Source organism: Notamacropus eugenii, chromosome 1 (assembly GCF_028372415.1).
Source record: "Notamacropus eugenii isolate mMacEug1 chromosome 1, mMacEug1.pri_v2, whole genome shotgun sequence".
In the NCBI taxonomy this organism is placed as follows: Eukaryota; Metazoa; Chordata; class Mammalia; order Diprotodontia; family Macropodidae; genus Notamacropus; species Notamacropus eugenii.
The window spans coordinates 499,930,950-499,957,156 of NC_092872.1; the positions used below are offsets into that span (position 1 = coordinate 499,930,950).

The 26,207-nt window shown below is 41.4% G+C and overlaps 1 long non-coding RNA gene across 1 annotated transcript in view; it reads right to left on the reverse strand.

The window, feature by feature from the left end:
• Positions 1–19,256, reverse strand: part of LOC140519864 (uncharacterized) — a 43,732-nt gene extending 24,476 nt beyond the window's left edge. Inside the window, exons 1-2 of the long non-coding RNA XR_011972308.1 lie at positions 18,590–19,256; positions 15,007–15,142 (exon numbers count right to left, since the gene is read on the reverse strand). This is a non-coding gene — a long non-coding RNA (uncharacterized lncRNA). The remainder of the gene's footprint in view (positions 1–15,006; positions 15,143–18,589) is intronic.
• Positions 19,257–26,207: the final 6,951 nt, after the last annotated feature.

A 26,207-nucleotide genomic window follows, 5' to 3' on the forward strand; every position in this document is an offset into this window, starting at 1 on the left:
GCTTGAAAAAGCTGACTCAAGGACACCTTTTGTGCCACTTGCCATGGAAGCAAGGTTTCTTCACAAAACAAAATTCCCAGCAGGAAGATTCCTTCTAACTCCCAATGTGTAGACTATGACTTTCTTTAGCTTCCTTAGATGAGATTTCTATTAATTCAATCTCTCTCTGGGGCTGGGAACATCTACTAAGGCCATCAAAAGCTGGAGTAGATTTAGGAAAATTTGATCTCTGTAATCTTGGAATTCCTAAGAAGGAGGCTTAGAGGTTATCTAAGTCAAACCCTTCATTTTACAGATGAGGAAACTGAGCCTTAGAGAAGAAACATGACTTACCCAAAGAAACAAGACTACAGTCCCAATCTCCAGGCTCCCTGTCTAATGTTCATATACAGCATGTAAAGGCAGGGTTAACCTTGAGAAATTACACCTACTGCCCAGAGAGAGGGTTCTCTGTACTGTAACCTCCTGTGATGAGACAGTCTTAGTGAGAGAGAGGCCAGGTCTAGTATGGTGGTGACCATAGACCAAAGAAGCTGCCTAGCATGCAAAATTATGTCATATACTCATCGTGGAGTGGGATGTATGAGAGGACTCACACATACAATCCCCACTTATCACTCCTGCTTTCCACACCCAATCTGTCATTCCACTACAAAAAGAGCATGAAAGTATCATAGAATTTGGATCTGGCTTAGTTCAATCATCTCTTTTTAAAGATGTAGAAACTTAAGCAAAGAGAAGGTTGTGATTTGCTTAAGAGTCATACAACTTACAAATAGCAATCAATATTCAAACCCAGATCATCTGATTACAAAATCACTAAATCTGCCAGGTAACTAGGGAGCACAGTGAATAGAGCACTGGATCTGAAGTTAGGAATATCTGAGTTCAAATCTATCCTCAGACACTTAGTTGTATGATCCTGGCCAAGTCACTTAACCTCTGGCTATCTCAGTTTCCTCATCTGTAAAATAAGGATAATAGTGCCTACCTTGAAGGGTTGTTGTGAGGATAAAACGATACTTGTGAAGTTTTAAAAAAAAAACCTTAAAGTGACATATATATATATATATATTTTTAGCCATCATTGTTTTTATTATTATACTACATGTACTCTTAAGAAGAAGCATTGGAATGAGCAACCATGGTTCCAGAGGACCAATGATGAAGAATATTATCTACTATCCACCTCCTTTTAGAGAGGTGATAGACTGAGACACACATTTTTGGATGCAGTCAATGTGGGGATTTGTTTCAAGGGTTTTTATCTTTATTTTTTTTAGTGTATGTGGAAGGAGAAAAAAACACTTAATTAAAAACATTTTTTAAAAATAGTAACTCTTTTAGTCCTTGCTCAGCTTGACTCCCAAATTCATTTTCCTCTCAAGGAAGAAAAAACTTTCAAAGAAAACTGATTGGGTTCCATCTCCTGCCTCTGGTTAGGTAAACATCTAAACTCTCCAGGAAAAATGGGTGTCAATTCTTTATTTGAAGACTTCCAGGGACAGAAATTCCTCAGCCATCATGGGTCACCCATTTCAGACTTGATGGTCTGAAAATTAATACATTAATGTCTGACTGCAATATTTCTTGCTCTCAGCCATGTATAGGATGTGAACCAGGCCATCCAGCCCATACTCTGTGTCTACTCATGTTCCTGATTTATTTTTTACCTTTATCTTAATTTTTACTTTATTTCTTATAAGTATAAGAAACATCTGATCAGCTCCTTCCCAATAAGACCCTTCCTAAACCTTTTTTTTTTTTGAGACTGAGTCTCCCTATTTTGCCTACCTTGAAAGAGGCAGGGTTATATACCCATGGGCCTGATTCCACTACTGATCAACACAAGAGCTTTACCTACTCTCGTTATGAGCTAAGCCAATTCACCCTTTCTTAGGCAACATGGTGAATCCCTGCTTCTAGGCAGTTAACTATGCTGATGACAGACTTAGTGCAGATACCCAATCCACTTAACTCACTGCTGCTCAGAACTCTTCAATTCAAGAGATCCACCAGCCTCAGTCTCCCAGCAGCAGGGTTTACAAGGATACACCCACTGTATCTAGCCCCTTTATATATTTTCAAACACATACATGCGATTATGTCATTTTCTCTGCTCTAAATCTTAAGTGATATCCCATTTCATATTTTTAAAAATAAAAATAAAGACCCTTTACCCTAAAATTTAAAGCTCCTTGTACAATCTGTCTCTAGCCTTCCTTTTAACATTATTTTCTTGAACATTTTGTATATTTCAGGCAACCCATACTAGTTGTTCCACATGTTTGTCTTTTCATCTCCAGCCTCTGTGCATTTATATAGACTGCCACTCATGCCTAGAGTGTATTTCCTTTTCACCTCTCTCTAGTGACATAAGCCTTTTATTAATTGTACCACACTGGATAAGTTATTAGATGTTTCCGATCCCCATTTTCATTTGTAAAATGAAGTACTTGAAAATCTCTAAGGCTCCTCCAAGTTCTAAAGCTATGATCCTATAAGCTCTCTCCTCTTAAAACAGAGCTCAGGGGTCAGATCCTTTATAAAGACCTTTCTGCCTCATCATGGTGGCACACAACAACCATGGAAGCAAAGGCATGGAAGTGCTGACCTCAGTGGGCTAAATTGATCACAGCAAGTCCAACATTACCATGACTAGTCACTTGGAAGAAGGAGTTTCCCAAGGAAAGGTGAATCAGCTCAGACCAAAAGTAGAGCAGATCAAGTTTCTGGGCTAAACAGAGAGGAATTGATTTGTGAGTAGTTCCTGCACTTGTACCCTGGGCAAGATAGGGACAGTCTTTTAAAAATGTTTAAATTAACTTAATTTTTAAAAAACAACCTTAGTTAACTCTCCTACGTCCAGTTGAATTGAGAACTTTGTCCTCAGATTTTCCTAGGACCCTTTCTTGGAATCTCTTCCCTATCTCAAGCTTTACTTAGGGCAGCTAGGTGATACAGTAGATAGAGGGCCAGATCTGGAGTCAGGAAGACCTGAGTTCAGATGCAGCCTCAGACACTAGCTAGGTGACCCTGGGCAAGTCACATAACCCTATTTCCCTGTTTCCTCACCAGTTAAATAAGCTAGAGAAGGAAATGGCAAACCAGTCCGGTACCTTTGCTGAGAAAACTCCCCCCAAAAAATCCCAAGAGTTAGGACTGAACAGCAACACGCTATATATATATTTGTATGTAAACTATATTCCCTCTCTTATACTGTATGGTACTTGAAGTTAAGGCGTGCATAGTAGTTAAATTTAACAGGTGATTTTTTTAACTGAATGTACTTAAAAGTTTTAAGAACCGCCCTCCAGCATTCTTCTCTGAGTAGTTTTTTAAAAAAATATTTATACCTTTATCACATTCTTCTAAATCACAGATCAGGGAAAACAAAAGCAAACTTTTCCCATTATAATTCTTGACGCTATAATAGAGTCAATAGAGTGATGGAGATAGAGCCAGGAAGACCTGGGTTCAAATCTCATCTGAGATACTTAGCAGCTTTGGGATCTTGGACAAGTTAATTAGCCTCTATGTGCCTCAATTTCCTTCTCCATAAAATGAGGGTAGTAAATTTAAATGATCTAAAAAATTCCTTCCAGCTCTAAATCTGTTACCTTATACCCCCACACTATTTTGGATAATTTCCAGCCATCTCTACTATAGTAACTTGAATTTCTACCGACCAGGACCATTCAGAGCTTAGCCCATGTTTGCACAGAACTATGTCTTTTTGAGGGCTCTTGGGTACTGCCCAGTCCACAGAGTCCTACTCAGACAGTGATCTTCAGAAAATTTCCTGAGAATTTCCTTCACACTCACCTATTCTAACACACTTAAGTTTGCTACAGTCAAAAGTTCTTTATAACAAAACATGACTTTAAAAAAAATCAGGTAGAACAAAGAATATTCCTTTTTAAAATTTTTTTCTACTGTGATACTTTACAAATTTTAGACACAAATGCCCCAGTGTTACGTTTTGTGGAGTCATTTCACCTATTAGCACTCAGTCACTACAAAATTAGTTTTTAATTCCAGATTTCAGTTAATTATTAAAATTAATAGCAAAGAATCAATGCTGTTGACTGCTGAGGATTATAGAAAACTAGAAAATGATGATTTTGTGTATGTCATGCTCCCCCCCCCCATTGTAGCTTCCTAGGACATATGTTTTCTACTGGGGGCCACCGTACTTCTGTTCCTTAAGAGGTCATCAGAAAGACCTCAAATGGAGAAGGGAGGAGGGAAAGCCACCCCCAAATCAGAGTTGCTTCTCTTTGTCCTGCTGACTCAGCCAAACCCTGAACAAGAAAGGCTCAGACTCAATCCATAACTTTTCTGTCTATTCAAAGAATGTATTATTTCTCAACACTGATAAAAGTTTAATACGGAGTTGCCTGGGTTTTTAATAAACTTGTCAACAAAAGAGCAAAGCAAATTGATGGGGCCCTTCCTAGAAATAAATTCGGCTTCAAATAGACCAAATGAGCGTGGAGGACAGGGAGAAGGGGGTTGGTAGAGGCCAGTTTTGCTGTTCTTTGCAAAAATGGCAAAATAGATTTTTGTGTCTTATTACCTCAAAGATAGGGCCAACAGTAAAGCCGCTTTCATTTAAGGAAAGAAAGATGTTCAGCTTCTAAGTGCATTGGAGAACCCTGTGCCCTAGAAGAAAAAGGGGGAGGGTGGAACCTGGTCGATTAAATTAATGACTAATACATTCTGAGATAAGAAAATGCCATTTCTAACCTAAAAGATGCCCTGGCTGCTATCCCCCTACTACTCACAGATTTGAGAAAGTCCCCTGGTGAATTCGAACCAAGCAGGTTCGATTTTACCCTTGTTTATGGAGGTGTTAGTGCATGGTTTATTTTTATTTGAGCACTTGATTTCAACCAAAAAATAAAAGGCAACGGTAAAGTGTTCTCTAAAGTCTTTTCTAGTTCTAAATCTCATGATCCTTTCTAATGGCTATGTCCCACAAAAGAAGATCGAGATTCATGTTCCCTGAAGTTTTGTTACTGAAATAGCTACTTCAGAGACGATAAGAAGCAGCCGTGTACACAGGGAAAGAGTTCATGGATCTTGGGGTTGGGTGAGACTCAACTCCAGATCCGACCCTGACACTTGTTAACTATGTGAACCTGATGGGGATGGGAAGTAATACTTGCCGCTACTCTCCTCAGTTGTTGTAAGGGAAAGCATTTTGTAAATCTTAAAAAACTGCAGATATGGAAGCTAAGATCATAGGAATAAGATAAATTAGCACGAATTATAGCTACTCACAGAGCAGCCTTCACTTGGACCCAGTGTTACATAAATTAATTCACAGCTAAAACTAACAGAGCTGATCAATAGGTTTATTTATGTATGTGTTTTTAAACAACGAAATGGATTTTTGTTCATTAATCCTAGGACAAATCAAGCCTCCATATTTATCATGGTTTTGTAGGAATCAAAGGACTGACTGGAAGATACATTTGATACTAGCGTCAGACTTAAACAAAGATGAAATGGGTGCCCTCCTTATGATTTGAAAGGTACTTAGAATCCCTTCCTTCCTTTGAAATCCCTTTCAATTTGGTTGCCCAACATTCTACCAATAGAGCTCCATTGCCTGGATTAAGTTTTTTACTGTTAAAATGTAAATATTCCTACAAAAGGTAGCAATAATAACTAACATTGATATAACTTCTTTATAGACAAGAAAACTGAGGTTCAGTGACTTGACCAAGGTCACACAGTTCATAAGTATCTCAGGCCAGATTTGAGCTGAAGACTTCCTGACTATAAGGCCAGTAAACGTTATCCACTGAGCTGCTTCTTGGTCATCAGTACTTAAGTATAAATTATTCTTTTGGATTTTCCCCAAAGTTCTTAGAAATAGAGTACTAAGAGGTACAGGAAGAACACCTTTTGATGAAAAAGAAGATGACTGGGAGGTCTAAAGAGATAGAGAGAATAGGCCCATTTGGATCCCTCAGAAGGGGCTTGAGATGGTACCAGAGGTGAGTTAGTCCATGGATATCAAATCCCTGAGTAGATGAGAGTATCATGACAAGATGAGAGTGGAAAACAAGAGAGGGAAGAAGGTGTTCAGTGGGCAGGCTCAGGGTGAAGCAAAGACTCCATCATCATCATCATCACTGCCTCAAATTATTTTAAAGTTTACAAGGCACTTTCCTCACAAGAGTCCGTGAGGGAAGTAGTATATGTGTGTATATATACACACACATGCATATACCAACATATGTTGTTGTTCAGTCATTCAACTGTGTCCAATTCTTCATGACCCGTGGATCATATCATGTCAATACTGTCCATGGGGTTTTCTTGGCAAAGATGTGGGAAGTGGTTTGCCATTTCCTTCTCCGCTGGATTAAGGCAAATAGACATTAAGTGACTTGCCCAGGGTCATACAACTAGTAAGTGTCTCAGGTCCAGTGTTCAATCCACTGAGCTGCCTAACTGCCTGCATGTCTACTTATACGTATGCATGTAAACATATTTGTGTGCATATATGTATGCATATATTAAACATAAAGCTTCCCATTTTACAGGAAAGGCTCAGAGAGGTAAGGTGATTTTTTCCAAGGTCACACAATGACCAGACTTTGAACCCAGGCTTTCTAACTTCAAGTCAGTCATATCATAGTGCTGTTATAGGAGTTATGCTTGGCACATCACACACATACTGTTCCCGCTCTAAGTCCCTCCCCAAAGCATTGCCCAATTTACTATTTTGAGTCTCCTTCAAAAGGCAAATAGGGCCAAAGGACAGAGATCCTAAAGGAAACTGGCACCCCAAACCATAATGGCCAACATTGGCTATATGCCCTGCCTTTGAGAATGACATTGCCACTAGGGCACCAGATTCCTGCTTAGAGCCAACCCATCTGTGGCAATGCCTTTGTCTCCTTTGCCTATACAAGGTATGAGGGAGGGGTTGGTGGGGAAGGGAGGGAACTTGTGGGAAATAGAAGGTAGAACCAAACCACTAGGGAAAAGAATGGAGAAAACTCACCCAGGTTCTGTCCATGAAGTTCCAGCTTCCCAGATTCAATCCTTTTGTGCTTCTGTCTTAGGTTCAAAGGACCTCACACAAATTTTCTGGCCTTGATGTCATCTGAGCCAGGTTTGGAGAGTTGGGACAGCTGAGAATGAAGACTATTTATATCATAGGTCCTGTGGTCCTCTTGGCCTTGAAAGCGGTCTCACAGGTTTTATGGAAGGTGGTATGCTCTCTAACACTAGCCATATGTGGGCATGGCGAGCCACTCAAACACATGACCCCCTGTAGCAGGGGGTGAGGAGATGAGGAGGGGTGAAGAGATGGCAAAAGCCTATCTGTTCTGTATGACAATTGACCTTGAGGACTCCCCTCATTCAGAGGACAAGCCAGCACTCTCTCAGTACTGAGTCTTCCAGTTAATAAGTGTTCAGTTCTGCTGACATTTTCCTACTCCAAAAAAAAAAAAAAAAAAAAGCCCTGGATTAATCTACCTTGCCCAGGCCCTCCAGCTGCTTCACACTTACACTTTCTTTTCTCTCACGAAGATATAATCGTGCTGGTCCAAGTACATCCACAAGAAAGCTTGCACATGGGTGTGGCTTTCATACTATGAAGCAGAGAAGTTCCCCAGGGCTGGTTTCTGGGAAACTTCAGGGAAACAGGCTCACCTCAATGACTGACAGGGACATAGACCAGTTGAGTACGATGGCAATTTGGCTTACACCATGGCTACGAGTCTTCAAAGTCTCAAACTTTCTCATCTGGGTTCTTGCCTGCAGGATCTAGGATGCAGCTCGGACTTTGTTTTTCCTTTTTAGGATCAAAATATCTGTTTTCCTCTTACTTTTTTTGGTAAGTACATAAAGAGGCTGAGGAATCTGTGGTGGGGTGGGTCTCAGGATTTTGGTCCTAATTTCCTAATCACCTATGAAACCTAATCACTTGAAACTCATCCATTTTCAGATAACCCAAGCAACTGTGCCCACTGGAACACTTCTCCAAACCACGTGCACTTCACCTCTTGGATTATCATTGATGAAAACACTCATGGAAATAACTGGAGAATTAAAGCCACCAACTTGCAAGACCCAAACCAATTACAGCCCAGCACAGTATCAGTGAGCCTGCAAAGTTACGTATAGACTGAATTTCCTCCCTAAGTCAAACTCTGTTTTACAAGTGCCAAGGAGATATAGATATTTAAAGGAGCCATGTAGCAAACACTCTCTTGAAGGGAAAAATTGCATTGCAGAGTGGGTATAGCCACGGCTGCTTCATCCAGTTAACTTTGGATGGAGGCACTCAGGCTTTTCTCAGAGAGCACACACCTTTACCTTGCTTGCCCTTGAAACACCGCTGCCATCGCTGCATTCACCTCACTTCATGCTGCCCTCCATAGCCCCGCACTGCAGGAGTGGTCAATGCAAACTCTCCTGCAGCATCCCAGCTCCGCCCAGTTCTGCTTTGGCTTATCATCTCTCCCAACAAGTGGTAAGTTGTCCTTATAAGCCTGGGGCAAGACTAGATGGGAGTCAGAGAAGCCCTCTACTTGAAAACAGCGGCTGAGATCTACCATCCACACTAGGGCCTCCTGGGCCTCATCCTGACAGTGTCCATTCAACCAAGTCTAGATGTCCTGCTGTAAGTTTCACAAAAGAGAAATCCTCAGGCTTTGAGCCTTATGATGAACATTCCCAATGAAGGTCTGAAACTCAGGAAGATGATAGCGTTGCATCTAAGAATGACACGAGAAATTCTTTTTTTTCCTTTTTTGCCTAATTTGTCACGACTAGCCCCTAGTCAGCAGTTGCCAATATATCTGGATGTATCCTTGTGAAAGACCAGAGTTCAATCCAAGAGGGTCAAGTGGATGGACACCTCATTTCCTCCTCATGACCTATACCCCTGGAGCTCCTGGGACAGAAAGGTACCAACAGAGAAACTCAGCAGACCAAAGCATAACAGAAAAGACTCAATGAAGGGGATGATGATAGAGGTTGAATGCTGCAAGTAATCATCCAATTCTCTGTCACTCAGCCTTCCTCCTTCTCTTTTTCCACACCCTTCATTTTCATTTCCATCCCTTGGCCTTGGCCAATTTATCCAGAGAGCGGGAGTTTCCCGTCGCTGACTGAGCATGAGACAAGGCAAGCAAGGATGTTCTCGGAAGAAAGCTGTACTTGTCTTTCCTCCTCCCCCAGCCTCCCTTTTCTGAGGGTTTCTCTCTTTCTAGGCCTCAGGCAGCCCTAAGAAACACAAGGGGAGCAATGCCCTGCCAGGCTGGTGTCAAAGGCAAGCAGAGATGCTGCACTGCAGTGCTGAGTCCCTTTCTGCAATCGGACGTGCACAGTCCAAAGGCTGACTCAGCACAATTCTTTTTTTGATTGGTTGGTCTGAGGAACATAGTTTTCATTTATGCTAAGGTGGCAACAATTAAGATATCATCCCCCACCCCCACCCCCCACCCCTAACTCCCACCCTTTTACTCCTGGCACTTCTAGTCCTCTGAATCTACTTTGTAAGTACCTCCTCCAAAGTCTCTCCTGGGTCCCAAACACTCTTAGGTTTCTCCATTTTTTTTTAATTTAGGGCATTTAAAAAAATTTGCAATTCAAGCGATGCTCACTGTGATTGACTCATGCTGCAGCAGCTAAAATATCTGTCCTGCAGGTCAATCTAATCATGCTTAATAGCAGTTTATTCTTCAACGCAACATTTTTCACGTTGGGTCGACAGTTTTAAATGAGATTGCTGATGCCCCCCTTTACTAATGCTTTTACCAGGGGCAGCACACGCTTTGAAATACTTGTGCAATAAAATGCTTTATTGCTCTTGATGAATGCACTATTAAACTGGAATTGCAAACAGCCCCTTCTTTAGAAGGAGGTAGTGAAATTTATTTGGCCACCTGGCTGAGAGAAAATAAAAAATAACTCGTCATCAACATAAACAAACAAACAAAATAATGGGACTGATGTCCCTTCTACAAATGGGTCTCTTTCCCCTCTCTCTCTCTCTCTCTCTCTCTCTCTCTCTCTCTCTCTCTCTCTCTCTCTCTCTCTCATACAATCCCCATTCCTGACACGGTGCTGATTCCCCTCATATGCAGAAAATTCATTTTGAGAATGACTAGATTTTGTGAGCCATAGAATAGAAAAATTTAACTAATTTGGTCCACTGAATTTACGAGTTCTGCAATTCTCAAAGCTACTCTTTCCACCCCTAGAACTTAAGTACAATCAGTTGGCTGTTTAGTTGATAGTGACTAAACCCTCCAATGGTCTCAACAGCAATACTGACACATAGTGCACCCTCAGGATTCTCTAGAACCAGCTTGGACATGCTCCAGAAAACTTGGAATAAAGACTACTGCCTGCTTTTCCAGGGCTGCCTTCTACACACACCACCAGATGAAAGCTAAGGGAAAACATGAGGTAGCATCACACTGATCACTGAGGAATGGACCCTACTTAAACATGCTCATACGTTAGTCTCACCATACGAATGTGGCAGGTCTTAGAAATACTTTGAGTGCCCTGCTGTACAATCTTCTCTGCCCTTCTTAAAAGCATTTCAGTGAATCAAAGTACAAATAGCGATTTCTGAGGTGTGTTGCCACTTCCCCTCCACTTCTGTTCCCCAGAAGTCGCCTCGGACGTATAACATTTGGAGTTAGAGGAGGCCATAGAGATTGTCCAATCCAGCCTCCCTCATTTTGTAGAGGAAGAAACTGAGATGCAGAGAGGTGATGTGTCCAAGGTCATGCACATATAGTAAATTTATGCTTTGAACTTAGGTCCTCTGAGTTTAAATATAATCCTCTTTCCACCGTACCTCAGGTGTGTTATCTTGGCCAAAGTCCCCTCTCACAAAATACAAGGTAATCCTAACACAGGTTCCCATTCTACTAGCCTCTCTTTTCTTCTACGTTAAAAGGTTAAACTAGTAAAATGTCACAAAGATGGTGCCCAAAGGCCCAGTCAGTATTGTAAAAAAAAACACTTACATCGGAAAAGATCCAAGCTTAGTTACTTCCTACCATTAACCATGCCATTTGATTCACACACCTTGGAATGCCAAAGGTAGAAAGGGAGAGAGATGGGGAGAGAGAGAGGGATAAAAATTGCATTAGGACTGGAGATACCTATTGTAAATCAGCCCCAATTCCAAAGCTGGGGCAGTGGTGAGCAGTCAAATGCTTACGATGGGAGCGGGAAATGGGGAAAAAATGCTAAGAAAAGGAAATTTGGTTTTATATCGAGAAGGGTAAGGATTGTTCTCATTTTTAATTCAGCAGATCAAGAGAATGGAGGTGATTTATAACAAAGAGAAGGCAGTGACTATCCCTGTGAACTCTCTGGTTTTACTGCTCAGTCAAACCTAATTTCAAAACACTAATGCTTTTATTTAAACACCACATCCTGCAATAAAACTTTAATGTAAAACAGGGACTTATCGAAGTGAAGAGGCTGCGGCATTTCTGTGGTCGGTTAGCAAATCTCTGTGGCCTGCTGTTTCTGTGGCCTTGCCATTTTCACTCACTGTGGCCGGAGTCTTATCCTAATGGGGGCAGAAATGCCATTTCTTGGGAGAGACACCCACTAGATGCAAACCCTCCCATGTCGATGGTGGGATCAAAAAGCAGATGCCTTCTCTCCCTATTACGTTTCTCCTAGTTGTCATAATACAAAAAAAACCCCTGCATATGTGTGTGTGTATTAGAGAAAGAGAGGAAGACATGCAAAATACATATACAAAGGGATATATGAAACACAACATATGGTGCATGTAATATGATATGTGATTTATAAGGCAGGCTAGAAAAAGTAGGACATGTAAGACATACTGTAAGCTATGTGATATATATGCATATATATGCTATGATCTTTGATGTAATATACAAGGCATGCTATGAGTGATATGTGATGGGTCATGTAGCTGGCATATCAAGCATTTTAAGTTTCAGCATGGACTGGTCTCATGGCCCTTTTTCAACATGTTCCCTGGTCTGGACCTTAGCTGCTGGGACAATATAGCTGAATCCCAAGTTGAATGGGTGCGACCAGGAAGAAGGAGGGGGCTAACCTGATCTTCCTTCTTCCTCTCCACCTATATTCATGTACAGAAGTCAGCATTTGATTGAAAGTTCCCAACTCTAGGTGGGGCAGAAACACCTGTTGCAGGTTCCAGACGCTAGGCACACCAAAGATAGTTCCAAAGAACAAAGATTACATGATGTGGAAAAAAAAGTTCTAGCGGCAGCCAGACAAATACTCCCCAGGCTTTAATAACCACCTTCCTCCTACTCTGCTAATACCCCTGTATGCTCAGCATACCTAGGGACACAATTTTCCCTCAAGAGCCAGGGCCTGCAAAAGCACCACCTCTGGGGTGATAAGAAATGGAAGAAATTCCTCCACATTCTGTTGTGATACCGCAAAATCATTGTGAGACTCAGCTCATTTCTTCCCAGAGAACATCGTCCCAGTGGCAAGGTCCTCTCTATCTCTCTCTTCCGGGAATCCTTCCTTTCAGTTAAGATCCTCTTACTTAAGCAGAGGAAATAACTGACCATTGGGTAGAAAGGGGCCCCTCAGCAAAATCTAGATCCTGGGTTTGGCTTTATCTCTTGGGTACTCTAGTTCCGTTCAGAAGTGTCATTGTGGTACCCATAGTATAAAATTCAGATTTGCCTCCATGATAAGCACCAAGCCAGGGAGAAAATCAGTTGCACTTTCTCTCTCTCTCTCTCTCTCTCTCTCTCTCTCTCTCTCTCTCTCTCTCTCTCTCTCTCTCTCTCTCGGAACAGTCAGACAGCATTAGAGAGGAAATCATCTTCACACCAAGTGCAAACTGCTTTACATTTCACATCACAAAGCTACTGATTCCAGTAACAGCAAGTCTCCCCCAACCTTATTGATGGGGATAAAAAATTAATCTAATTTTAGATTAGGGGAAATGCAGAAAGAAAATCATTTGGGGGCTTTAGATTTAGAATAACCTCTGCTTGAAAAACTCTCAGAATATTGGAGTTCAGGCTGCTAGGTATGGCATGTTGGCTAAAATTCTTCCAGACTTCCTTGAGTATTCCTTCGTCCAGAGACTATTAGTGCTTAGGCTATAGAGTATTTAAAAAAAAGAAAAGAAACAAAAAATGGTGATACTTAAAAATATGGGTTAAAGTATGGTATGTACTGTGATTAGTACACAGATAGACTGTGATTGAGTTTTAGATAGAATGTATGGGGTTTATAGATGTTGGATTCCCTAATCACTTCCCTTGTATGCATGGTGAGTGTGACATTAAGTGGCACAACTTATTTGTGTCATTGCCAGGGTGTAAAGTGATCATGTCTGAAAATGTGAGAGTGAAAGATGCAAGTATACATTGCTCTGGGTTTAGAAAGTCTTGGACTCCTCTCTCTCTCTCTCTCTCTCTCTCTCTCTCTCTCTCTCTCTCTCTCTCTCTCTCTCTCTCTCTCTCCCTCCCTCCCTCCTTCCCTCCCTCCCTCCCTCCCTCTCCTCAACCAACCCCTTCTTCCCTTATCTGTTTGACTCTACATTCTATATTTCTCCCACTGGTTGTACAACTCACCCTACTCTGCTAATGTCTAGACTCCTGCAGGCTAAAGGCAGGGTGTGTGTGTGGTGGGGGGAGGTGGAATGGGGAAGAAAAGTACAGAAACCTGCAAGTCCCCAAGATCTAGCACTTGACCTGGGCCCCTGCAAACACCAGAAGCGGACAACGGGCTTTCTTCTGGTGTTGCCTTTCCAAGCGCCTGCCGCAGTCAGCACGTTGAATATTTAATGTCCTGATGAGCATTTCCACCTGCTGACACAGGCAAAGTGACAGAACAATACAGCCCCTGGAACACGGTCATCAATTGACTCCCCAGTCAGTCTGCCATGTCAGGCATTCCAAAAACAAAATCTGTCTGTCTCTTTCTCCCTTGAACACGGGTCACCCTGCTCCCTTGAGAGAGATGCCCTACCGGAAATACATACTTCTTTACATTCCATAGCTTAGCACGTTCATATGGGCATATAAAGTAGTATGTTTCTCAAGCAGGTAGTTTTCAATATGCGCATTTATATGTTTGAAGAGGAAGATAGCACTGCTTTGGAATTCAAACCCCATGTGTACTGAGTGGTGGCTTGGTTTAATGCTGCTGAGTTACTGCCCCATTTCCATGACATCTTCCTCAAAGCTTCCTGCCACACACACACACACACACACACACACACACACACACACACACACACACACATACCCCTCTTTTCTATGACTCTTCCAATAATCTACAGTTGTTCTTTCACTTTCTTTTTTTCCTGATATCTATCTGTGTCTCTCTGTGTCCCTATTGCACACACACACACACACACACACACACACACACACAGTCATGAGAAATAATAGGGTGATGCTTTTGACAAAAGTCTGAGAAATCCAACAATTTGTCCATTTCATAACTAATTCTCACATAAAAGGAATGAGACACATGACAAAACCTCTCCTTTCCCCCTGAAAAGTACATATATTTATCACTAAAACTTTTAACCACACAGAAAATACACATGAAATATAGGTAGACCATAGTGCATTCTCTCCATGCCCACTCCACCCCACCTTCACCCTCACATTAAAAATTAGAAGGACTAAGAAATAAAGGTGTGGAAGAAAAGACCTAGAAATTCCAGAAAAATATAATTCTTTCTAATCCTCAGATAAAGGCTTAGTAAAAAAAGAGAAAAATAAACAAAGACTGGTCCCTTCCCCTTTTCTGCAAAGCTTAGCACTTGCCCATCTAGAATTCAAACGTCCAGTTTACAACTTAGACAGCAACACCAAACTGCCTCCTTATGAAAGCATGAGTATGAGAATACTGAGGAAACTCTTCTGTTAAAAGACAAAGGATTCACTCAGCAATTGACTGGGACTGAGGAGAGAACGGGCATTAAAAAGGCAGCTAGATATTGTAAATAGAAGCTCTTACCTAGTAAGTCCAGGATTTCCTCTGCCTCCCAAAGAGAAGAGCACCGAAAAGAGAATGTCTTGACTTTCTTTCTTTCAGTGTTAGGAAAAAGCCATCCAGTTGAACTCTGTAACAGCTGAGGCCAGTTGTGGTTTACCTGACAAATTGTTAAATTGAAGGTTCATAGGGACAACTGGAAACCTGGATATGTGAGCTTAGGCCAGAGTAGAAGTCAAGGAGTTACTCCTCAAGCACTTGTGTGTGCTTGTGTGCACCCACCCATCTGTGCCTTTCTTCTCTCTGCACCTCTCTTCCCTCTCCCTCTCCCTCCCCCACCTCTCTCTCTCTCTCTCTCTCTCTCTCTCTCTCTCTCTCTCTCTCTCTCTCATCCCCTCCCTCTTCCTTATCCTTCTCTCTCTCTCTCCCTCTCTCTCTCTCTCTCTCTCTCTCTCTCTCTCTCCCCCCCCCCCTTCCCCATCCTTCCCGCTTTGCCCTTTTTCACTCATTGCCTCCTAACCCCTCTGAGCTCTAAAGCTCTTCTAACAATGTGGCCCCGGTGCCCCACTGAAAATGATGATCACACTGAATAGAAGACTATTATGGGCAGGATTTAGGCGCCCAGCAAACCAAGAGGTCATTTGGGGAGCTTCCTGCTCATTCAGCATTGCTGTAATAGTATGCTCCGACTGTCCACTCACCTGCTCCGTTTGCCTACTACCCCAGCCCGAGCCCTCCAGATCAATACCAATTTACAGGCAAATGCAGAATGGCTGCCTTAGTGTTAATGAATTTTACTGTTTCTCGCAGTCTTCTAATGAACCTTTTAAAGAGGGTTTAAGTAAACTTAGCAAGTAGTAAACTAAGCACCTTGGAATACTTAATTATATTGATGGGTTTTCCCCTGCATTTTAAAATTTCTCTGTGAGCAAAGAAGGAAATGTTGCCCCCATTCTCCATCATCATCTATAAGTTCTGAAAAAGTCAAATTAAAAAGTCAAAGAGGAAGGGGGGCATAGAAGAGAGATCTGGGCGAGCTCCTATTCCCATCCCCAAGCTTAGTTCCTGACCAGCCGGAAAGTAACCAGATCTCAAGTTAATCGAGTTGGTTCCTAGGAGTTTATTGAGCAGAATGAAGAAGAAAACTGTGAAATGTCTGATAACACTTAAACCCCAAAGGGATTCAAATGGTTATCACCCTCTCTGCTCATTGCATGAAGTCAGATTAACTCTTGGAGGGATGGGAGGGTGGGGAGAGGAAGAGTTGGGTGTAGACCAGGAAGCCCTGTCCAAAGAATAACTTAACAACAGAAAGTATGGCTCCAGTTAGGTAAAGTGGGGGGAGACTTATTAGGAACAGGGATTGGGTTGGGGATTTGGGGGCCATACTCTGAAAACAACCAGACAAAAGCAAGAATTCAGTGCAGTTGGACTTCCTTAGCTTTAATTAGAGAAAAATTCAATAAGGGAATTAGAAATGTTTTGAAGGTCAAGAAAGCTAACCTAATTGTCACTCCACTAGAATTATAGTGTGGATAACCACCCTTCTCCTGCACTGCTCATATATACCTAGGATCCCTAGATAGCAAATACACTATTTTGTAAAATTCTACGCGCCCCCCCCCCATCCCTAATACACAGATACTTTAGTAGAACAGGCTACCAGCCTGTGGTCCCTGCAAAATCCACTGGTGTGTGAAATGGACAGGGTGGACCTTTCAAACACCTGGAGATGATCTAAGATGAGTAAGTCAGAGTTTCTCACAAGATGAGGGAGTGGATTATAGCTCTGAAATATCTTCCATTTGAAAATGGAAGCATGATTTGGCAGGATGGAACAGAGAAAAGACCTGCTGCCCTATTTACATTTAGGCACTGTTATTTATCATTTTCATCCAGTCAAGGATGAAAAAGGACAACTTAAACGGCATGTTCCTGTTACCCAACTTTTCTTCCTGCATCTCCAATGATTAAGCTGAGACCCTTGCATGATAATGTGAGCTGAAGTCTAGGTGAGAAAGAATCCTCAATGTTCAATGTCTCCTGACAGATGAGAAGTGTGTACAAGATGAGGGGAAAAGGAGGGCAGGAAGCCAGTGAGGGTGAAGAAGGCAGACTGGGCAAGGGGGAAAGTACGTAAGTGTGAGAAATAGTAGTGAGCAGATGCTTTTTCAGTTATAGATTTCCCCTGTGCCCTCAACTCCTGGCCTCCATATTGACAAGGGTTAGTTACAAATGTCCCCTAGGTAGCTGAAACTTTGGAGAGATCAGACTAAACAGGAGAAAAAACCCCAATCTATGGGGGGAAACCTGAAGTTTCAGCAAAGTTGCCCACATGAACCTTTTGCCCATTCTCACACTAAACCTACTTCTTTTTTGAAACAAAGTTCTACTTCCTGAAATAAAAGGTGCACCATGCAGTCTCCCAGCCAGTAATCCAAAGGACCAATAAAGCCAAGAATTACAATGTCCTTTAAATTGCACAAGGCTGCTTAGACTATAAATACTCACTGAAAAATATACTACATTCTGTGTATGTGGGAGTCATGCTAAGTCAAAGAGACACCCTGTATAAATCAAACCTATCTGGTTCAGAATATGTGAATAAGTGTGTGTGTGTGCATGTGGCACACACACGTTTCCCTAATGGGTGTGCTGGTACATACACCAGCATATTGAAAACCTACACCCCACAACCCATGAGCTTTGCATACTTGAAGCTTAGAGAATCTAGGCTGATATAGATAAGACGGGCTTAGGAGACTGAGGCCCACTCCTGCCTTCAGAAATAGCTACAGCCTCAGTACAGTGGGATATCCCCTGCCTCTACCATTCCTTAAAGTCAAACTGTGACCCCTTCTTCCATATCTGATGTGGCTTCTCCAGGCAGTCTCCCATTGGTTACGAATCTCTCTGCTCATCGGCATTACAATGGTTAAGGACCGCAGTACCAGGAATGTTGCAAGTTGAGCTATAAGTTGGAGCCACGTTCCTGTTCTAGCACTGGGTGGAATTGCCAGAGCCCAGAGCCCGTTAATCATACTCTCCCCTGACCACCAGCCCCCTCCCCCACCATCACCCCCGCTATGACAACCCCAAACATCCCTCCAGCTGTCACTAGCCTGCACTTCTAAACCGGGGAACACAGACTGCCAGCAGCCTTACAAAATGATTGTGTGTCAAAGTTCTTACATCTGAGTTTAAAGCATTCGAGCTACTGCTGGCTCTGCAGTTTTTAAAATGCAGAGGATACCGCACGGCAAAGAGAAAACTCCTAACCCACCCCATAGGAAGACACACACACTCACACACACACACACACACACACACACACACACACTGCCCCCGGTGCAGTGAGGCACATAAGCATACACACACACACACACACACACACACACACACACACACACACACACACACACACACTTCCAACCCGTCCCCTTCCCCAAACCCAGGCAAGTTTGCTGGAACCCATAAGTCCTGCCTGAGCCGGTGAGTGTTAAAAAAGAAAAGAAAAAAGAAAGAAAGGAAGGAGAAAAGAAAAAGAAAGAAAGAAAAGAACCGAGCTAAGCTGGTGCCATTAGAGGAAAGAGAGAGAAAGACGTACCAGTGAGGAGATTCTGTTGCAGCAGGGGAGCCTCCAGAGCGCTAGCTGAATCAGCTTTAAAGAGTTAGGGATGCATGGAGGAGGGTCATGGCATCGCAAGGTAATAATGCGCTGGATGCTGCAGCCATCGGCTTCCTCCTATAGGCAACCTCTAATGCAGGGAGGGAAAGAGAGCAGGCCCAGGGATGGCATTAGTCCTCACTTGGAGAGAGGGGGGAAAACACATACACACACGAAAGAACAGGCAAACAAACCCTCAGTCTCTTCCCCTAACACGCACACTCCCTTCCCCCACATGCACCTCTGTGTCCCCTCCTCTCCCCCTCCCCTCCCACCAGACACCACCACCACTCAGCCCTCCTGCTGCAGCGCAGACTTAGAAAAGGGAGGGAGCTCTTTAAAGCTTACAACTGAGAGAGAGAGAGAGAGAGAGAGAGAGAGAGAGAGAGAGAGAGAGAGAGAGAGAGAGAGAGAGAGAACAAGAGGGAGAGAGAGAGGGAGAAAGCTGGAGGGAGGGAAGAGAGACAGGAGAAGCGGAAAGCAGGAGTTAAGGAGAAGCAACCTTGCGTGCTGGGATTACCGCACACCTTGATGTATAAGGGCTGTGTCTGCAGAAGTCTCCCCTCACCCTTTCCTTCTTCTCCCTCCCACCCCATCCTTACCCCCCCCCCCCCACCCCCAAGAGAGGGTCACCATGAGGTAGAGGTCAGGTTGAAACAAAAGAGTATCGTCTGCCCGCATGCTCACACACAAATGGGGGGGAGGGGGAGGGGGCTGCTTCCTGGTAGGAAGAGGGAAGATTGGGGGGTTTAGGGGGAACCTCTGATCAGAAACCAAGTTCACCTTTCTAGTGCTTATATACCCAGCTAAGCATCTGAAACATGCAGTCCCAGCCAAGTGGCTCCTTCTCATGCCATTCCCTCCCTGACCATATTTAGTCAACCATGGGAAAAAATAGACTGTCAGCTGCGGACAGCCGAACAGGGAGTGCTGGGAGTTCAATCGCTTCTCTCAGCTCATTGACTACTAGTCCTGCAGAGCCCTGAGTCTGCCCCCCTTCCCCACCCCCACCCCCCACCCCTTGCTCTCCCCTACTCTCCCCACTGCTATTTTTAGACAGGCCAAATAAAGAGGCATCTAGGCTTACAGGCCTGGGCTGTCCCAGGCCTTCACCAGGCCCCTACTATGTATGGTCAGTGAGAGACAGCCGGGAGATATCGACAGAAAAGTGTGTCGATTTTGGGAGACCTTTCCTGTGAAAGGCCCCCATTCGCCCCTCCCCATCTGCTGGAAATGCTGTCAGGGAGGAGGAGAAGGATGTTGAAAGACTATTGATTTTTATCATTGGGAGCCAACAGGCTGTGAGCCAAGTGTGTCCCACTAAGGGGGTTTCCTATCCACCACTTCTCTGACTCTTGATGCCAACTTTGATCCCACTCCTCCCATCTCATTCTCTTTATGCGAAGTTCACGAGGAACATGGACTAGGTGCCAAACAGATCCCTTTCTCTGCTTTGCCTTTGGGGATTCTGGGGTCAAGAAAATGAGAGTCAGTTGTTACTTTCTGGGGTTGCTGAATGATCTAGTAAATGGCAACATCAGGTCACCTTGGTGACCAAAAATAATAAATTTGCTGAGGCCCATGCATAATGAAAAGATGCATTTACTTGCTTACCAAGCCCCAAATCTGTGCTGCTCATTAGGCTAATGATCTTTCCCCCTAATTTGTTTCACAGGGCTAAGTTGTATAATTGGGATCATACCAGCCAGAACATATCCTACCATCTATTTATTCTCTTGATGTCCAGATCTGATGACCACCTTTAGTTTAGCATACAGACAATTCTCAGTTCATTCTCCACATTCTAGAGGAATGTAAGAGAAACACAGACATGGGTTACCATGAAATCATTTCTACTTTAAATGCCTTTTTTAAAATTAATAAATAAACTTTACAGACACAGCTTTTCTTTCACTTAATTTTTCAGTTCTAAGGGCAAGTAGATGGTCTAAGGCAGAGGTGCCAAACACACTGCCTGCAGTATTCCTAAGAGAGAACCACATTAAAATGTAACTGGGAAATATTTACCAAAAGAAATAAAATGATAATAGAACATAAATACTATTAATATGTAGTCTAATAAGTCAATGTGTAGCCTGCAGGGATCCTTGTGTATGGTTTAGTTCAGAACTACTGGTCTAAGATATTTTCTGTGTTGCTGAAAAAAATGGTGTCTTCTTTGAATTTTAATTCTCTAAGTAATCAGTTAATAGGGGTGGAGGGAAGGAATTCCTGCTACTGAAACCTAGAGTAGTGCATCTAGAAATATTTGTTAAGGAAACAGTAGCATGAATAATTATGGGATTGGTTTTAGGTTTTTTTTTTCAGGTTCAACATTCTCATTTCAAGTTAACACCCAAAAGACGCTAAGTAGAAGTGATAGGATCCCTAGATTCAATTGGACCCACATTTTAAGGACCTACTATGTACAGGGCATTGTGCCAGTCAGTGGGGCTACAAATTTAAAAATTAAGCAGTTTCTTTTCTCAAGGAGGATGTTAGTTTACTGGAAGAGACAACACGAAGAAATATTTTTTAGTTGTACTGGGCATAGGAAGATACAGAATTCAAAAAAGACGTGGTTCCTACCCTCAAAGAGCTTTCAGCATGTTGGGGAAACAAGACACCAGCACAGAGAAGTATTAATACACAATATTATATGAAAAGTGCATGGGAGGGATTATAAACATTGAAGGATGATAGGATCAGATCAAAGGCTAGAATCAGAAACAACTGAACTCCGTGTCTGATAAACCCAATAATATTAACTATTTGGGAGAGGACAGTCTATTAGAATAGAGATGCTAGCAAAACGAATGAAGTTAGGCAGAAAGTGTAGCAGCATATTACACCACACACCAAAATAACTTCCAAATGTATATGCAACCTAAATATAAAAACCCACATCATTAAAAAAGATAAAAGAAAATGTAAGAAGATATCTTTCATAAGTATACAGGACTAATTATTTTTTTCTTTTTTCTTACTATAAAGAGTAATCTTTCCTTATACAAAGAATAGAAAAATATAATTGCAAATTACATCAGGATTCCTCCTATGTATTCTTTTTCAAAATGTATAGCTTTTAATTTTCCCCAATTACATGTTGAAAACAATTTTTAAATATTTTTTAAGGTTTTGAGTTCAAAATTCTAAACCCTCTCTTCCTCCCTCCCCAATCCCCTCTGTGATATGGCTAAATGATTTACTAATGCCCCTTTTTTGTTCAGCTGCACTGTAACTACTACCCCTACTTTCCCTCTGTAACTCTCCTCCCACCAAAATATAAAAGTTGTCCCTTGTAAAAAAAATAGTATATTAAGCAATCCAAATTCATATGTCGCATTCTACACCTCTAGTCCTTCACCTGTTCTGCCAAGAGATGAGAAGTGTGATCATCAATCAGTGTTCTAGAGTTGTGATTGGTCTTGAATTGATAATAGTTCTTAAGTTTTTCACAACTATACAATCATTACATAACTCGCATAAATTGTCTCCTCTTCTAATCAGTTCACTCTATGACAGTTCACGTAAAATGTATGTATAGGTATGTATATATATGCACACACACATGTGTGTGTATATGTGGTATGTGTGTGTGTGTTTCAAATACTTTGACCATTCATCTACTGGGGAATGACTTGTGTTCTTATAAAATACAACCAGGTACTGATTAGTGCAAGTAATATAGTCTCTAAAGTGATCACATGTGTTCAAATTCACATTACTTGAAGTTATAGTTATATAAAATTTGGTGATTGGTTCCAATTCAGTGGAAATATGTAGTGAGAATTCAAATCATTTGACCTTTTCAAGGATCTCATTATTCACATGAATTGGGACCTAGTTATATTTGTATCAATGCCTTATATATGTTGGATATCAGTTCTTAGAGAAATTTTATGCAAAGATCTTTTCTCAGTTAAATATTTCCTTTAGAACTGCATTGATTTTTATAAAATCAAAATTGTCCATTTTCTCTGCTGTGGTGTCCTATATCTCTTGTTTGGTCAAGAACTTTTTAAGGGATGAAGTTTTAATAAGTGACAGAGTCTGTCATAAAAAATAGTTTCAAGAAAGTAAAAATTTTAAACATTATCACATGAACAAAATCAATAAGGCTAGGGATAGAAGGGATATATAGAAAATATAGAGAATTAACACAAATATAGAGACCAAGAATAACTACACAATACGTAAGTGGTCAAAGAATGTGACCTAAGAGTTTTTATAAATTGTAAACTATAAGCAATCAAATGAAAAGATTGCTCCAAGTCATTAATAAGGGAAATAGAAATTAAAACAACTCTGAGATTTTACCTCACCTGCAGAAAATAAGCAAAAATGACAAAAAAATGAAAAGTCAATGTCAGAGGGGCTACAGAAAGAAAGGCACACTAATATGCTTTTGTTGGCTCTGTGAATTGATTCTATTGTCCTGAAAAACAATTTAGAATTATTGGAAAAAAATCACTGTTTTTAACTTTTGACTCAGAGTTCCCACTACAAGGTGCATACTCAAGGAAGTAAAAAGAGAAAAGAAAGAAAATAATGTTGATAGCAAAATACTCAGAAGAAGACTTTTAGTGGGAGCAAAAAAAAAAAAAAGGTAGAAACAACGTACATGCCCTTCAATACGGAAATGGATGAATAAACTGTAGTGTAGAATATTATTGTGTATAGGAAATGATATGAGGAATTTGGAAAAAAACATGGGATAGTTCATATGAGTTGATACAGAGTAAAATAAGTAGAACCAAAAAAGCTATAGATGCACAACTACAATAACTTAAATTTTAAAAAATTAAAGGAAGTCAAACAGTGTATAATTGCACTGACTTATCTTGATCCTGAGAAGAGAAATGGATTTCCCTTCTTTCTTTGAAGACTTGGGGTACTGGAGTTTTGGATATTTGGATATGATAGGAGAGCTGGCTGCTATGTTGCTTGATTTTATTTCACCATTTTTCTTTGTAACAGGGGAAGACTCAGTGGGTTGGCATAAAGGAAGAGAAATAAAGGGGGGATATGTATTCAGAAATGACTATGACATGAAACTAAAACACATAAATACAACTTTTTTATTTTGTTTAAAAAATAGATAGTAATTCAACAGGCAAAAGGAGAAAGATAGGCATTCCAGGCAGAGGGAAAAAATGTAATGTTATGTAAGTCACAAAAGTCCAGTGTTTGTTCAGAGGACAAAAAACCAAACAGTTCAGTTTGTCAGAAGCATCAAATAATACAGGGGAGTGGTATGAGATAAATCTAGAAAGGTGAGGTGGGGCCAGATTTTAGAGCGCCTTGAACAGTAGGGAGAGACTAAGCTGAGATCAAACATCTGCCACAGGTAACCCAGAATGGATAAGCCACATGTAGATAATAAAGAGGGTTTTTCCAAGGGAAACTCACTATTCTGGTGGAAGGAGAGGTGGTGACCAAAGATACAAAGGAGGGTTGGAGGCTGAATATCTTTACTGTCTTTGTCAGAGAATGTTTAGGTATTTTCACTTTTGAGCAGGTGAAAGTCTTTCTAATATGCCTTCTCATAACTTTATCTCCTTCTCTCCTGCCATACTTCTTCCCTGTTCCTCTATCCTCTCCCTCCATAAATGGGGTTAGGGATAGAATAGGAAAAGTGGGAAGAAAACCATTCTGTTTCCTCTCTTCAGAACCTATAGGACTATTGATTATATCAGAACTGGAAGGAATCATGAATAATCTAGTTCAACCTTTCATTTTCCTGTTGAGGAATTTGAAACCTAGAGAGGGAAGAGGTCTCTAAATTCACATTAACACATAGTAGAGACAGGATTAGTATCCAAAATTCCTAACTTTCAGCCAAAGGATCTCCCCATGACACAATCCTGCCTTGTTTTGGGGTTAGAAAAAGTGAATGTACAGGAGCTTGCCTTGAATGTCTTCCAGCTCCTTGAGGGTGCTGTTTTTCTCTTCATATCCCCATTGCTTCCCATACTTATTGTACTGTTGGAGATATAGTGGACATTTGAAAATTTTTGTTGGAATGAATGAATACTTGAATAGTCTTGATGTTGCACCAGAGTGACTCCAAAAAAAAAATCACTGGCACTCAGAGGATGAAGTGCCTGGGTGAACAGATTTCTCAGGCACTGTTTCTTTTTTTAAAAATAATGATGGCATCACTACAAACATGAAGAATGAGATTGTGCTAAACAGGGATTTTCATCAATCAGGTTGTTTAATGACCCTCTCTTAATGGCAGCAGAGCGTTTAGTAGAATCTGAAATGGCCATGAGGTCATCTGGCCATTTTTTAAAACCAGCTTTTACCATTCTCATAATTGAAGCCACTCTCAACCCTGTTTCAGGGGATAGTGAAGGTGTTGGTTTGGCCTTCACCTGAGGGTTAGGGATTGTAGAGGAGCTCCTGGGAGGGTGAAAACCTACAGAAGTTGGATCTTTCTAGAGCTTGCTTTACACTGAAAGAGCCTATTTATTTCAGAAATTAATCAAGCAAAATAAAGCAAAGAGAGATAAGGGTAGAGGATTCTTGAAAGGAAAACTTTCCATCCTCATAGAAAAGACTGGTAAAGAGCCAATTGCAAAGTTAACAAAACCAGGAGAAGAGGGAGAATATCATTTATGCTTTACACTGCTTCTAAACATCCATAATCTCATCAAAGTCACTGACATACCATTGCAAATCACAACCCTTCCATGTCTTAGCAGACAGTTTCATGAATTGTTTTGTCTCAAAACGTCATTGCATGGTAACAATGAGCCATTTCACATTTCTATAGAACTTTAGGGTTCACAGGTTTTTTCCTTGCATCAACCTTGTAATGGAGGTAGTGCAAGTACTATAATCCACATTTTACAGATGAGGAAACTCAGACTTAGGGAGGTTAAATGATTTAATCAAGGTAACACAAGATAAAACTCGGAATTGGAATTTAAACTTAAGTAAACACATAGATCAGTAAAGCATTTATTAAGCAATTAGCATGTGCCTGCACCGTGCTAAGTGCTAGGAAGACAGACAAAAATTAAAATGCTTCCTGCCTTCAAGGAGCTTATATTCTAATGAGACAAGATGACACAAAAAGGGATCTGAAAAGCATTGGTATGGGATAGGGGATGGGGAAGAGGTTTTCTTGCAGACAAGTTGGAATGAGTACGACTGGCTTGGCATTCTCTCAAATGGAAGTTCAGAAAAGGAACTCATCAGTTGTATGAGGGGGCCACAGGGGCAGAGGCATTTTCCAGGGTAAGAAGTTCACATGGGAGAAGCATCTTCTGAGACAAGAAGGTTGCTGGGTAAACATGAAGAAGACCAGAAGAAGCCTCATACTTTCCAATGCATCATACTGCCCTCTTTGATGTCCAGTTCTTTTATGATGAATCTCTCTGCACTTAGCATGACTGCTCAGATGACAGGCCCACCATCTATCATCAGACCATAAGAGATGATGAGTATAGAGAATACAGTGGCGCACAGAAAGACAAGAATTAATGCAAAATGAAGTAAGCAATGGGGCCAATATATGGATTTGTTTTGCTTGATTAGATACATTCAT